Source organism: Pristiophorus japonicus, unplaced genomic scaffold (assembly GCF_044704955.1).
Source record: "Pristiophorus japonicus isolate sPriJap1 unplaced genomic scaffold, sPriJap1.hap1 HAP1_SCAFFOLD_83, whole genome shotgun sequence".
Taxonomy (NCBI): domain Eukaryota; kingdom Metazoa; phylum Chordata; class Chondrichthyes; family Pristiophoridae; genus Pristiophorus; species Pristiophorus japonicus.
The window spans coordinates 70,366-86,008 of NW_027254751.1; the positions used below are offsets into that span (position 1 = coordinate 70,366).

The 15,643-nt window shown below is 39.8% G+C and overlaps 1 pseudogene; it reads left to right on the top strand.

Annotated features, from left to right (window-relative positions):
* LOC139257405 (probable G-protein coupled receptor 139) overlaps positions 1-15,643 on the top strand; it is a 55,917-nt pseudogene that overhangs the window by 16,772 nt on the left and 23,502 nt on the right.

The following is a 15,643-nucleotide window of genomic DNA, read 5'->3' on the forward strand; positions in this document are numbered from 1 at the left end:
CAGTGAGTGTGAACAATGTGTGGGGACAGTGCGGGCTCCCATTGCTCAGTGAGTGTGAACAATGTGTGGGGACAGTGCGGGCTCCCATTGCCCAGTGAGTGTGAACAATGTGTGGGGACAGTGCGGGATCCCATTGCCCAGTGAGTGTGAACAATGTGTGGGGACAGTGCGGGATCCCATTGCCCAGTGAGTGTGAACAATGTGTGGGGACAGTGCGGGATCCCATTGCCCAGTGAGTGTGAACAATGTGTGGGGACAGTGCCGTCATTGCCCAGTGAGAGTGAACAATGTGTGGGGACAGTGCGGGCTCCCACAGCCCAGTGAGAGTGAACAATGTGTGGGGACAGTGCCGTCATTGCCCAGTGAGAGTGAACAATGTGTGGGGACAGTGCCGTCATTGCCCAGTGAGAGTGAACAATGTGTGGGGACAGTGCCGTCATTGCCCAGTGAGAGTGAACAATGTGTGGGGACAGTGCCGTCATTGCCCAGTGATTGTGAACAATGCGTGAGGACAGTGTGGTCATTGCCCAGTGAGTGTGAACAATTTGTGGGGACAGTGCGGTCATTGCCCAGTGAGTGTGAACAATGTGTGGCGACAGTGCGTCCATTGCCCTATGATTTTGGACAATGTGCGGGAGCAGTGCAGCCTCCCATTGCCCTGTGAGTGTGAACAATGTGTGGGGCGAGTGCGGGCTCCCATTGCCCAGTGAGTGTGAACAACTTATGGGGAAAGTGCGGTCATTGCCCAGTGAGTGTGAACAATGTGTGGGGCCAGAGCGGGCTCCCATTGCCCAGTGAGTGTGAACAATGTGTGGGGCCAGAGCGGGCTCCCATTGCCCAGTGAGTGTGAACAATGTGTGGGGACAGTGCGGTCATTGCACGGTGAGTGTGAACAATGTGTGGGGACAGTGCGAGCTCCCATTGCTCAGTGAGTGTGAACAATGTCTGGGGACATTTCGAGCTCCCATTGCCCAGTGAGTGTGAACAATGTTTTGGGACAGTGCGGGCTCCCATTGCCCAGTGAGTGTGAACAATGTTTTGGGACAGTGCGGGCTCCCATTGCCCAGTGAGTGTGAACAATGTTTTGGGACAGTGCAGTCATTGCCCAGTGAGTGTGAACAATGTTTTGGGACAGTGCGGTCATTGCCCAGTGAGTATGAGCAATGTGTGGAGCAAATGATTCATGAGACATGTGTGGGGACATTGCGTGCTTCTATATCAGAATATGGACACGCATTATATAAACCATTCCCAGGTGGATATTGGGCCCCTCAGTAAACAGTTAAAATTAATTTCCAATCACAAGTTAGAGCTTGGACTCTCAGTCTCCCATATGAATGTAAAGATAGCCTATATCCCTTGGGCTGGTGGTAATTTCCCAGTCCGTAGTCTGCAACAGCAAGAGAAATAGAAACTAAATGAGAAAAGGTTACAAGAATGAATTGTGCGCTAATGCAGATGGCTCAACCATGGCTATCGAGGGAAATCAGTGAACGTATTAAAGCCAAGGAAGTGGCATACACATTGGCCAGAAACAGCAACGAACCCGGGGACTGGGAGAAATTTATAACTCAGCAGAGGAGGACAAAGGTTTTGTAGGGCAGGGAAAATAGAGTACGAGAGGAAGCTTGCAGGGAACATTAAGACGGACTGCAAAAGCTTCTATAGATATATAAAGAGAAAAAGGATCGTAAAGACAAACCTAGGTCCCCTGCAGTCAGAATCAGTGGAAGTCATAACTGGGAATAAAGAAATGGCTGACCAATTGAACAAGTACTTTGGTTCGGTATTCACTAAGGAGGACACAAACAACCTTCCGGATATAAAAGGGGTGAGAGGATCTAGTAAGAAGGAGGAACTGAGGGAAATCCGAATTAATCGGGAAATTGTGTTTGGGGAAATTGATGGGATTGAAGGCCGATAAATACCCATGGGCCTGATGGACTGCATCCCAGAGTACTTAAGGAGGTGGCCTTGGAAATAACGGATGCATTGACAGTCATTTTCCAAAATTCCATTGACTCTGGATCAGTTCCTATGGAGTGGAGGGCAGCCAATGTAACCCAACTTTTAAAAAAATGTGGGACAGAGAAATCAGCGAATTATAGATCGGTCAGCCTGACATCGGTAGTTGGTAAAATGATGGAATCAATTATTAAGGATGTCATTGCAGCGAATTTGGCAAGAGGTGACATGATATGTCCAAGTCAGCATGGATTTGTGAAAGGGAAATCATGCTTGACAAATCTTCTGCAACTTTTTGAGGATGTTTCCAGTCGAGTGGACAAGGGAGAACCAGTTGATGTGGTGTATTTGGACTTTCAGAAGGCTTTCGACAAGGTCCCACACAAGAGATTAATGTGCAAAGTTAAGCACATGGGATTGGGGGTAGTGTGCTAACGTGGATTGAGAACTGGTTTGCAGACAGGAAACAAAGAATAGGAGTAAATGGGAATTTTACGAATGGCAGGCAGTGACTAGAGGGGTACTGCAAGGTTCTGTGCTGGGGCCCCAGCTGATTACATTGTACATTGATGATTTAGCCGAGGGTATTAAATATAATATCTCCAAATTTGCGGATGACACTAAGTTGGGTGGCAGTGCGAGGAGTATAGGTTAGGTGAGTGGGCAAATGGATGGCAGATGAAGTTTAATGTGGATAAATCTGAGGTTATCCACTTTGGTGGTAATACAGTGAGACAGACTATTATCTGAATGGTGACAGATTAGGAAAAGGGAGGTGCAACGAGACCTGGGTGTCGTGGTACATCAGTCATTGAAGGTTAGCATGCAGGTACAGCAGGCGGTTAAGTAAGCAAATGACATGTTGGCCTTCATAGCGAGGAAATTTGAGTACAGGGGCAGGGAGATGTTACTATAGTTATACAGGGCCTTGGTGAGGCCAAGCCTGGAGTGTTGTGTGCAGTTTTGGTCACCTACCTTGAGGAAGGACATTCTTGCTATTGAGGGTGTGCAGCGAAGTTTCACCAGACTGATTCCCGGGATCGAGGGACTGACATATCACGAAAGATTGGATCAACAGGGCTTGTATTCACTGAAGTTCAGAAGAATGAGAGGGGATCTCATAGAAACCTTTAAAATTCTGACGGGTTTAGACAGGTTAGATGCAGGAAGAACGTTCCCAATATTGGGGAAGTCCAGAACCAGGTGTCACAGTCTAAGGATAAGAGGTAAGCCATTTAGGACCGAGATGAGGAGAAACTTCTTCACCCAGGGAGTGGCGAACCTGTGGAATTTTCTACCACAGAAAGTTGTTGAGGCCAATTCATTAACTTTATTCAAAAATGAGTTAGATGTAGTCCTTACTGCTAGGGGCATCAAGGGGTATGGCGAGAAAGCAGGAATGGAGTATTGAGGTTGCATATTCAGCCATGAACTCATTGAATGGCGGTGCAGGCTCGAAGGGCCGAATGACCTACTCCTTCCTGTACCTATTTTCTATGATATCTATGGTTCTAGGTGCCTGGAGGTAATTGCTCTGTTTCTGGTGCTACTAACTTTTTTTGTGGCGAAAATTCGTGTGGTGCTCCAAATTTCCCTTTATCTGGAGCTCCAAATTGTGCGGTTTATGAAGCACATAATTGTCCTTTTTACGTGTCTACTAGTTTGCCGATTATATATTGCTCCTAATTGTCCTTTTTAAGTTGCGCTCTCCTAATTACTCTGCAACATGAACAGAAAATGCACCTTTTCAGGAGGTAACTCTCCTCTTTGTAAAGATAATTCCTCTGTTTCTGGAGATAATTGCGCTGTAATATCATTATTTCTGCGTTCCTGGAGTCCGCTTCCTTTGTTTCTGGAGATAAATCCTCTTTCTCCAATTTATCATTTTCTGTAACTCCTATTTTCATCTTTCAAAACCTAATTCCACAGTTTCTAGACCTAATGTCACTGCTTCTAGCGCTAAGTCACGTGTTTCTTGCGCTGAATCCCTTGTTTCTGCGCTAATTACATTGTTCCTGGAGCAGCTACTTTCCCTCTTTCTGCGAATCTTATTTTCCCTGTTCCCGGAAGAAATTCCCCTCTTTCTGTAGCTAATTCAGCTGTTTCTGAACCTACCACATTTGTTTCTGGAGAACGATCCATAATTTCTGGAAATATTAGTTCCTCTCTTTCTGGAGATTCAGAGTTGTTTGTGGAGCTTCCAATTGCCCCTCTTTTGGAGCTCCAAATTGCGCTATTGATAAAGCACCTAATTGACCAAACATATACATATAATTATATATCTATATCCGAAATGTCTTGTTTAAGGTGCGCCTTGCTAAAGCCCTTACTGCAGGGACAGCTAAGTCACACCTTTCTAGAGCTAACTCTACTTGTTCTAAAAGCAACTCCCCTGTTTCTGAAGCTAATTCCACCGATCGTGGAGTTGCTAATTTCCCAGTCTGTGGAGCTCATAATTCCTCTGTTTCTGGAGTTATTTCAGTTGTTTGTGGTGATCCTAATTCTCCTTTTTCCAGAACTTCAAATTGCGCAGTTTACAAAACGCCTAATTGTCCTATTGAAGTGTCTACTAGTTATATATATATATCTCCGAAATCTCTTTTTTATAGTGCGCTCTCCTAAATCCCCTGCTGCAGGAATAGCTAGTTTACCTGTTTCTTGAGACAATTCCTCTCCTTCTAAATGTAATTCCTTTGTTTCTGGAGCTACTTCTGCTGTACTGAATACATTTCCGTGTTTCTGGAGTTCCCAATTCCTCAGGTTCTGCAGTGCCCAATTCGGCAGTTTCTATAGCTCCCGATTCTCATCTTTTTATACATAATTCCCATGTTTCTGGAGCTAATAACTTTTTATTGGGAGAAAATTCCATAGTTTCTCGAAGTCCTAGTTACCCTCTTTCTGCAGATTCTGAGGTGTTTGTGGAGCTCCTAATTGTCCTTTTTCTAGAGCTCCAAATTGCACTGTTGATGAAGCACCTAATTTTCCTATTGAAGTGTCTACTAGTTATATATATATCTCCGAAATGTCTTTTTTATAGTGCGCTCTCCTAAATCCCCTGCTGAGAGACAGCGAAGTCACCTCTTTATAGAGCAACCTCTGCTCTTTCTAACCGCCATTACCCTGTTTCTGGAGCTCATTGTGATGTTTCTGGATCTAATTCTAATGTTCCTGAGGCTGCTACTTTCCCAGGCTGCGTAGCTCCACATTCCTGTTTCTGGAGCAACTTCCCCTGTTCCTGGAGCTAATCACCTTATATCTGTCGCTGCAAAGCTCTCTTTTTCAGGAGCACATGATTGCCTCTCTTTCTGGAGCTAATCACCATATTTCTGGACATAATTCCCCTCTCTCTGGAGCTCCTAATTCCGTTGTTTCTGAAGCACTTAATTCGAAGTTTGTGGAGTTAACTCCAATATTTCTGCAGCTAATTCCCCGGTTTATGGAATTAATTCCTGTAATTAAGGATATCCCATTCCCCATGTTTCTGGAGCTATTTCCCTTGTTCTGGGGTTAGTTTCAACGTTCCTCAAGCTGCTAAATCCCATCTTATGGGAGCTCCGAATGCCACTGTTGCTGAACTCCTCTATCCCAGGTCTGAGTTCCCATGTTTCTGGAGTTATTTCAGTTATTTATGGAGATCCTAACTCACCTGTTTCTGGAGCTTCAAATTGCACTGTTTATGAAACACCTAATTGTGCTTTTTATGTGGCTATCATTTACTCATATATTTTGCTCCGAAGTATTATGTTTATGGTGCACACTCCTAATACCACTGCTACAGGAATATCTCGTTTACCTGTTCCTTGAGCCAACTCTTCTCTTTCTATATTTAATTCATTTGTTTCTGGAGCTACTTCCGCTGTACGGAACATATTCCCGTTATTCTGGAGCTGCTAATTCGCCAGTTTCTCCAATTTCCATTTCGGCAATTTCTGTAACACCTAATTCTCATCTTTCTAGACCTATTTCCCCTGGTTCTTGTCGCAAATACCCTTGTTTCTGAACTAATTCCAGTATTCCTGGAACTCCTAATTCCATTCTCTGCAGCCCCAATTCCCCTGTTCCTGGAGCTAATTCCCCTGTTGCTGGGGCTCATCTTTTTTCTGGAGTACATATTAACCCAAATTGTGGATCTCCTAATGCATCTGTTTCTGGAGGTAACTCCCCTGTTTCTGTTGCTAATTCAACTGTTTCTGGAGCTAACTTTTTTTTCTGTGGAAAACTCCTGTGGAGCTCCAAATTTCCCTTTTAATGAAGCTCCAATTTGTGATGTCTATGAAACATATAATTACTCATTTTACGTGACTAGCAGTTTGCCGATATATATTGCTCCGAATTTTTCTTTTTAAGGTGCGCTCTCCGAATGAACAGCAAATTCACTTTTTCTGGAGGTAACTCTCCTCTTTCTAAACGTAATTCCCCTGTTTCTGGAGTTAATTGCACTGTACTGTGATTATTGCTGTGTTCTTGGAGCTCGCTTCCCCTCTTTCTGCAGCTCCCATTGCCCTGTTCCTGGAGATAAGTCCCCTGCGTCTGGAGCTGCTAATTTACCAGTTTCTGAAAGTCCTACTTTCCATCTTTTTCCAAGGTTTCTAGATCTAATTCCCCAATTTCAGGCGCTTATTTCCTTGTTTCTGCGATAATTACCGTGTTCCTAGAGCTCTTGCATCCCGCCATTCTGCGACTAATGTTCCTGTTCCTGGAGGGAATTTCCGTTGCTGTAGCTAATTATCTCTTCATGGAGCTAATACCTTTGTTTCAGATGAAAATTCCATAGTTTCTGGAAGTCCTAGTTCCCCTCTTGGGGAAGTCCAGAACCAGGGGTCACAGTCTAAGGATAAGGTGCAAGCCATTTAGGACCGAGATGAGGAGAAAATTCTTCACCCAGAGAGTGGAGGACCTGTGGAATCCTGTACCACAGAAAGTTGTTGAGGCCAATTCACTAAATGTATTCAAAAAGGAGTTAGATGTAGTCCTTACTACGAGTGGGGTCAAGAGGTATGGCGAGAAAGGAGAAGGCGGTACTGAAGTTGCATGTTCAGCCATGAACTCATTGAATCGCAGTGCAGGCTACAAGCGCCGAATGGCCGACTCTTGCACCTATTTTCTATGTTTCTATGTTTCTATGATGGACTGAATTAGTTTGAGGGACTGTATTAGTTTGATGGACGGTATTAGTTTGAGGGAGTGTATTAGTTTAAGGGACAGTATTAGTTTGATGGAATCTATTAGTTTGATGGACTGTATTAGTTTGAAGGACTGTATTAGTTTGATGGATTGTATTAGTTTGATGGACTGTATTAGTGTGATGGAATATATTAGTTTGATACACTGTATTAGTTTGATGGACTGCATTAGTTTGATGGACTGTATTAGTTTGGGGGTGTGTATTAGTTTGATGGAATGTATTAGTTTGATGTACTGTGTCAGTTGTTGGATTGTATTCGTTTGAGGGACTGTATTAGTTTGATGGAATGTATTAGTTTGAGGGACTGTGTCAGTTTTTGGATTTTATTAGTTTGATGGACTGTATTAGTTTGATGGACTGTATTAGTTTGAGGGACTGTATTAGTTTGATGGACTGTGTTAGTTTGAGGTACTCAAATAGTTTGATGGACTGTATTAGTTTGAGGGGCTGTATTAGGTTAATGGACGCTATGAGTTTGATGGACTGTATTAGTTTGAGTGTCTGTAATAGTTTGATGGACTGTATTAGTTTGATGGACTATATTAGTTTGATGGACTGTATTAGTTTTATGGACTGTATTAGTTTGAGGGTCTGTTTTAGTTTGATGGATTGTATCAGTTTGAGGCACTGTATTAGATTGATGGACTGTATTAGTTTGATGGAATCTATTAGTTTGATGGACTGTATTAGTTTGATGGACTCTATTAGTTTGATGGACTGTATTAGTGTGATAGAATGTATTAGTTTATTGGAATGTATTAATTTGATGTACTGTGTCAGTTTTTGGATTGTATTAGTTTGAGGAACTCTATTAGTTTGATGAACTGTATTAGTTTGAGGGTGTGTATTAGTTTGATGGAATGTATTAGTTTGATGTACTGTGTCAGTTTTTGGATTGTATTAGTTTGTGGGACTGTATTAGTTTGATGGAATGTATTAGTTTGAGGGACTGTGTCAGTATTTGGATTTTATTAGTTTGATGGACTGTATTAGTTCGATGGACTGTATTAGTTTGAGGCACTGTATTAGTTTGATGGACTGTATTAGTTTTATGGACTGTATTAGTTTGAGGGTCTGTATTAGTTTGATGGACTGTATTAGTTTGATGGTCTGTCTTAGTTTGATGGACTGTATTAGTTTGAGGGATTGTATTAGTTTGAGGGACTGTATTAGTTAGAGGGACTGTATTAGTTTGATGGACTGCATTAGTTAGATGGACTGTATGAGTTTGACAGACTGTATTAGTTTGATGGACTGTATTAGTTTTATGGACTGTATTAGTTCGATGGACTGTATAAGTTTGAGGGCCTGTATTAGTTTGAGGGACTGTATTAGTTTGAGGGACTGTATTAGATTGAGGGACTGTATTAGTTTGATGGATTGTATTAGTTTGAGGGCCTGTATTAGTTTGAGGGATTGTATTAGTTTGAGGGACTGTATTAGTTTTATGGACTGGATTAGTTTTGAGGGCTTGTATTAGTTTGAAGGACTGTATTAGTTTGAGGGATAGTATTAGTTTGAGCGATTGTATTAATTAGAGATATTGTATTAGTTTGATGGTCTGTATTAGTTTGATGGCGTGTATTAGTGTGAGGGGCTGTATTAGTTTGATGAACTGCATTAGTTTGATGGACTGTATTAGTTTGATGGATTCTATTACTTTGATGGATTGAATTAGTTTGAGGGACTGTATTAGTTTGAGGGACTGTATTACTTTGATGGACTATATTAGTTTGATGGACTGTATTAATTTGAGGGCCTGTATTAGTTTGACAGACTGTATTAGTAGGAGGGTTGTATTTGTTTGATGGACTGTATTAGTTTGAGGGACTGTATTAGTTTGATGGTCTGTGTTAGTTTGAGGTACTCAAATAGTTTGATGGACTGTATTAGATTGAGTGGCTGTATTAGGTTAATGGACGCTATTAGTTTGATGGACTGTATAAGTTTGAGTGTCTTTATTAGTTTGATGGACTGTATTAGTTTTATGGACAGCATTAGTTTGAGGGTCTGTATTAGTTTGATGTATTGTATCAGTTTGAGGGACTGTATTAGATTGTGGACTGTATTAGTTTGATGGAATCTATTCGTTTGATGGACTGTATTAGTTTGATGGACTGTTAGTTTGATGGACTGTATTAGTGTGATAGAATGTTTAAGTTTGATGGACTGTATTAGTTTGAAGGTGTGTATTAGTTTGATGGAATGTATTAGTTTGATGTACTGTGTCAGTTTTTGGATTGTATTAGTTTGATGGACTGTATTAGTTTGAGGGACTGTGTCAGTATTTGGATTTTATTAGTTTGATGGACTGTATTAGTTTGATGGATTTTTTATTAGTTTGAGGGACTGTATTAGTTTGATGGACTGAATTAGTTTGTTGGACTGTATTAGTTTGAGGGACTGTATTAGTTTGATGGACTGTATTAGATTGAGGGACTGTATTAGTTTGATGGACTGTATCAGTTTGAGGACCTGTATTAATTTGATGGAATATGTTAGTTTGAGGTACTGTATTAGTTTGATGGACTGTATTAGTTTGAGGGACTGTATTAGTTTGATGGACTGTATGAGTTTGATGGAATATATTAGTTTGAGCGACTGTATTAGTTAGATGGACTGTATAAATTTGACGGACTGTATTAGTTTGATGGACTGTATGAGTTTGAGGGACTGTATTAGTTTGATGGACTGCATTAGTTTGAGGAACTGTATTAGTTTGATGGACTGTATGAGTTTGACGGACTGTATTAGTTTGACGGACTGTATGAGTTTGAGGGACTGTATTAGTTTGATGGACTACATTAGTTTGATGGACTGTATAAGATTGAGGGACTGTATTAGTTTGATGGACTGTATTAGTTTGAGGGCCTGTATTAGTTTGAGGGATTGTATTAGTTTGAAGGACTGTATTAGTTTGAGGGATTGTATTAGTTTGAGGGATTGTATTAATTAGAGGTATTGTATTAGTTTGATGGTCTGTATTAGTTTGATGGCGTGTATTCGTGTGAGGGTCTGTATTAGTTTGATGAACTGCATTCGTTTGATGGACTGTATTAGTTTGATGGATTGTATTAGTTTGAGGGCCTGTATTACTTTGATGGATTGAATTAGTTGAGGGACTGTATTAGTTTGAGGGACTGTATTAGTTTGAGGGCCTGTATTACTTTGATGGATTGAATTAGTTGAGGGACTGTATTAGTTTGAGGGACTGTATTAGTTTGCTGGACTATATTTGTTTGATGGACTGTATTAATTTGAGGGCCTGTATTAGTTTGACAGATTGTATTAGTAGGAGGGTTGTATTTGTTTGAAGGACTGTATTAGTTTGAAGGACTGTATTAGTTTGATGGACTGTGTTAGTTTGAGGTACTCGAATAGTTTGATGGACTGTATTAGATTGAGGGTCTTTATTAGTTTGATGGACTGTATTTGTTTTATGGACTGTATTAGTTTGAGGGTCTGTATTAGTATGATGTATTGTATCAGTTTGAGGGACTGTATTAGATTGATGGACTGTATTAGTTTGATGGAATCTATTCGTTTGATGGACTGTATTAGTTTGATGGACTGTTAGTTTGATGGACTGTATTAGTGTGATAGAATGTTTTAGTTTGATGGACTGTATTAGTTTGAGGTTGTGTATTAGTTTGATGGAATGTATTAGTTTGATGTACTGTGTCAGTTTTTGGATTGTATTAGTTTGAGGGACTGTATTAGTTTGATGGACTGTATCAGGTTGAGGGTGTGTATTAGTTTGATGGAATGGATTAGTTTGATGTACTGTGTCAGTTTTTAGATTGTATTAATTTGATGGACTGTATTAGTTTGAGGGACTGTATTAGTTCTTTGGACTGTATTAGTTTGAGGGTCTGTATTAGTTTGATGGACTGTATTAGTTTGATGGTTTGTCTTAGTTTGATGGAATTTATTAGTTTGAGGGATTGTATTCGTTTGAGCGACTGTATTAATTTGAGGGACTGTATTAGTTTGAGGGACTGTATTGTTAGAAGGACTGTATGAGTTTGACGGACTTTATTAGTTTGATGGACTGTATGAGTTTGAGGGACTGTATTAGTTTGATGGACTGCATTAGTTTGATGGACTGTATTACTTTGAACGACTGTATTAGTTTGATGGACTGTATTAGTTTGAGGTACTGTATTAGTTTGATGGACTGTATTAGTTTGAGGTACTGTATTAGTTTGATGGACTGCATTTGTTTGAGGGACTGTATTAGTTTGATGGACTGTATTAATTTGATGGACTCTATTAGTTCGATGGACTGTATAAGTCTGAGGGCCTATATTAGTTTGATGGACTGTATTAGTTCGAGGGACTGTATTAGTTTGATGGACTGCATTAGTTTGATGGACTGTATTAGTTTGAGGGACAGTATTAGTTTGACGCACTGTATTAGATTGAGGGACTGTATTAGTTTGATGGAATCTATTCGTTTGATGGACTGTATTAGTTTGAGGGTCTGTATTATTTTGAGGTACTTTATTAGTTTCAGCGGCTGTGTTACTTTGATGCACTTCATTAGATTGAGGGTCTGTAAAAGTTTGAGAATCTGTATTAGTTTGAGGGACTGTATAGGTTTATCGGTCTGTATTAGTTTGTGGGTCTGTATTAGTTTGAGGGGTTGTATTAGTTTGAGGGTCTATATCAGTTTGAGTGCCTGTATTAGATTTATGGACTGTATTAGTTTGAGGCTCTGTTTTAATTTGATGCACTGAATTAGTTTGAGGGTCTGTATTAGTTTGAGGGACTGTGTCAGTCTGAGGGGCTGTATTAGTTTGAGGGAATGTATAATTTTGAGGGACTGTATTAGTTTGAAGGCCTGTATTAATTTGAGGGCCTGTATAGTTTGAGGCACTGGATGAGTTTGAGCGACTGTATTAGTTTGAGGGGCTGTATTAGTTTGGTGGACTGTATTAGTTTGATAGCCTGTATTATTTTTGCAGCTGTGTTAGTTTGAGGGACTGTATTAGTTTGATGGACTGTATAAGTTTGAGGGCCTGTATTAGTTTGACGGACTATATTAGTTTGAAGGTCTGTAATAGTTTATTCGGACTGTATTAGTTTGAGAGGCTGTATTAGTTTAATGGACTGTATGAGCTTGATGGACTGTATTCATGGATCACTTCGAGGGACTGCATTGTTTGAGGCGCTTTATTCATGTGATAGGCTGTATTAATTGGCGGGTCTGAATTAGTTTGATGGACTGTATTCGTTTGAGCGGCTGTATTAGTTTGAGGAACTGTATTAGTTTGAGGGAATGTATTAGTTTGATGGACTGTATCAATTTGTGTGGCTGTATTCGTTACAGGGACTGTATAAATTTGATGGGCTGTATTAGTTTGATGGACTATATTAGTTTGAGGGACTGTATTAGTTTGAGGGACTGTATTACTTTGACAGACTGTATTACTTTGAGAGACTGCATTAGTTTGAGTGGCTGTATTAGTTTGAGGTTCTGTATTAGTTTGAGGGACTGTATTCATTTGAGGGTCTGTATTAGTTTGATGGACTGTATTAGTTTGAGGGACTGTATTAGTTTGAGGGACTGTATTAATTTAAGCCGCTGTATTAGTTTGAGGGACTGTATTAGTTTGAGGGGCTGTGATAGTTTGAGGGGCTGTATTCGTTCGAGCGACTGTATTAGATTTTGGGTCTGTATTGGTTTGAGGGTCTGTATTAGTTTGAGGGACTGTATAAGTTTGATGGACTGTATTAGTTTGAAGGACTTTATTAGTTTGATGCACTGTATTAGTTTGAGGGAATGTATTACTTTGAGGGACTGTTTTCATTTAAGGGTCTGTATTAGTTTGATGGACTGTATTAGTTTGAGGGACTGTATTAGTTTGAGGGACTGTATTACTTTGATAGACTGTATTACTTTGAGAGACTGCATTAGTTTGAGTGGCTGTATTAGTTTGAGGGACTGTATTCGTTTGATGGTCTGTATTAGTTTGATGGACTGTATTAGTTTGAGGGACTGTATTAGTTTGAGGGACTGTATTAGTTTGAGGGTCGGTATTAGTTTGAGGGGCTGTATTAGTTTGAGGGTCGCGATTAGTTTGAGGGGCTGTATTAGTTTGAGGGTCTGTATTAGTTTGAGGGACTGTATTAGTTTGAGGGACAGTATTAGTTTGAGGGACTGTATTAGTTTAAGCGGCAGTATTAGTTTGAGGGACTGTATTAGTTTAAGCAGCAGTATTAGTTTGAGGGACAGTATTAGTTTGAGGGACTGTATTAGTTTAAGCGGCAGTATTAGTTTGAGGGACTGTATTAGTTTAAGCGGCAGTATTAGTTTGAGGGACTGTATTAGTTTAAGCGGCAGAATTAGTTTGAGGGACTGTATTAGTTTAAGCGGCAGTATTAGCTTTAGCGACTGTATTAGTTTGAGCGACTGTGTTCGATTGAGGGGCTGTATTAATTTGAGCAGCATTAATAGTTTGAGGGACTGTATGAGTTTGAGAGACTGTATTAATTAAGTGTCTGTATTAGTTTGAAGGGCATATTAGTTTGAGTTGATAATATGTTTGAGGGGCTGTATTAGTTATAGGTCTGTATTAGTTTGAGGGCCTGTATTAGTTTGAGGGGCTGTATTAGTTTGAGGGCTTGTATTAGTTTGAGGGGCTGTATTAGTTTGAGTGGCTGTATTAGTTGAGGGGCTGTATTAGTTAGATGGTCTGTATTCGTTTAATGAACTGTGTTACTTTGAGGGATTGTATTAGTTTGATAGACTGTATTAGTTTGAGGGTCTTTATTAGTTTGAGGAACTGTATTAGTTTGAGGAACCGTATTAGTTTGAGGGACTCTATTAGTTAGAGAGGTTGTATTCGTTTGAGATTCTGCATTTCTTTGAGGAACAGTATTAGTTAGAGCGGCTGTATTAATTTGAGCAGCATTAATAGTTTGAGGGACTGTATTAGTTTGAGGGACTGTCTTAATTTCAGGGTCTGTATTAGTTTGAAGGGCATATTAGTTTGAGGTGATATACATGTTTGAGGAGCTGTATTAGTTTGATGGAGTGTATTAATGTGATGGACTGTATTAGTTTGCGGGGCTGTAAAAGTTTGAGGGACTGTATTAGCTTGAGAGGCTGTATTAGTTGAGGGGCTGTATTTGTTTGAGGGTCTGTATTAGTTTGAGGGACTGTATTAGTTTGAGGGACTGTATTAGTTTGAGGGACTGTATTAGTTTGAGGGACTGTATTAGTTTGAGGGACTGTATTAGTTTGAGGGACTGCATTAGTTTGAGGGGCTGTATTAGTTTGAGGGACTGTATTAGTTTGAGGGACTGTATTAGTTTGAGGGACTGCATTAGTTTGAGGGGCTGTATTAGTTTGACAGACTGTATTAGTAGGAGGGTTGTATTTGTTTGATGGACTGTATTAGTTTGAGGGACTGTATTTGTTTGATGGTCTGTGTTAGTTTGAGGTACTCAAATAGTTTGATGGACTGTATTAGATTGAGTGGCTGTATTAGGTTAATGGACGCTATTAGTTTGATGGACTGTATAAGTTTGAGTGTCTTTATTAGTTTGATGGACTGTATTAGTTTTATGGACAGCATTAGTTTGAGGGTCTGTATTAGTTTGATGTATTGTATCAGTTTGAGGGACTGTATTAGATTGTGGACTGTATTAGTTTGAGCAGCATTAATAGTTTGAGGGACTGTATGAGTTTGAAGGTGTGTATTAGTTTGATGGAATGTATTAGTTTGATGTACTGTGTCAGTTTTTGGATTGTATAAGTTTGATGGACTGTATTAGTTTGAGGGACTGTGTCAGTATTTGGATTTTATTAGTTTGATGGACTGTATTAGTTTGATGGATTTTTTATTAGTTTGAGGGACTGTATTAGTTTGATGGACTGAATTAGTTTGTTGGACTGTATTAGTTTGAGGGACTGTATTAGTTTGATGGACTGTATTAGATTGAGGGACTGTATTAGTTTGATGGACTGTATCAGTTTGAGGACCTGTATTAATTTGATGGAATGTGTTAGTTTGAGGTACTGTATTAGTTTGATGGACTGTATTAGTTTGAGGGACTGTATTAGTTTGATGGACTGTATGAGTTTGATGGAATATATTAGTTTGAGGGACTGTATTAGTTAGATGGACTGTATGAATTTGACGGACTGTATTAGTTTGATGGACTGTATGAGTTTGAGGGACTGTATTAGTTTGATGGACTGCATTAGTTTGAGGAACTGTATTAGTTTGATGGACTGTATGAGTTTGACGGACTGTATTTGTTTGACGGACTGTATGAGTTTGAGGGACTGTATTAGTTTGATGGACTCTATTAGTTTGAGGGACTGTATTAGTTTGATGGACTACATTAGTTTGATGGACTGTATTAGTTTGAGGGACTGTATTAGTTTGATGGACTGTATAAGATTGAGGGACTGTATTAGTTTGATGGACTGTATTAGTTTGAGGGCCTGTATTAGTTTGAGGGATTGTTTTAGTTTGAAGG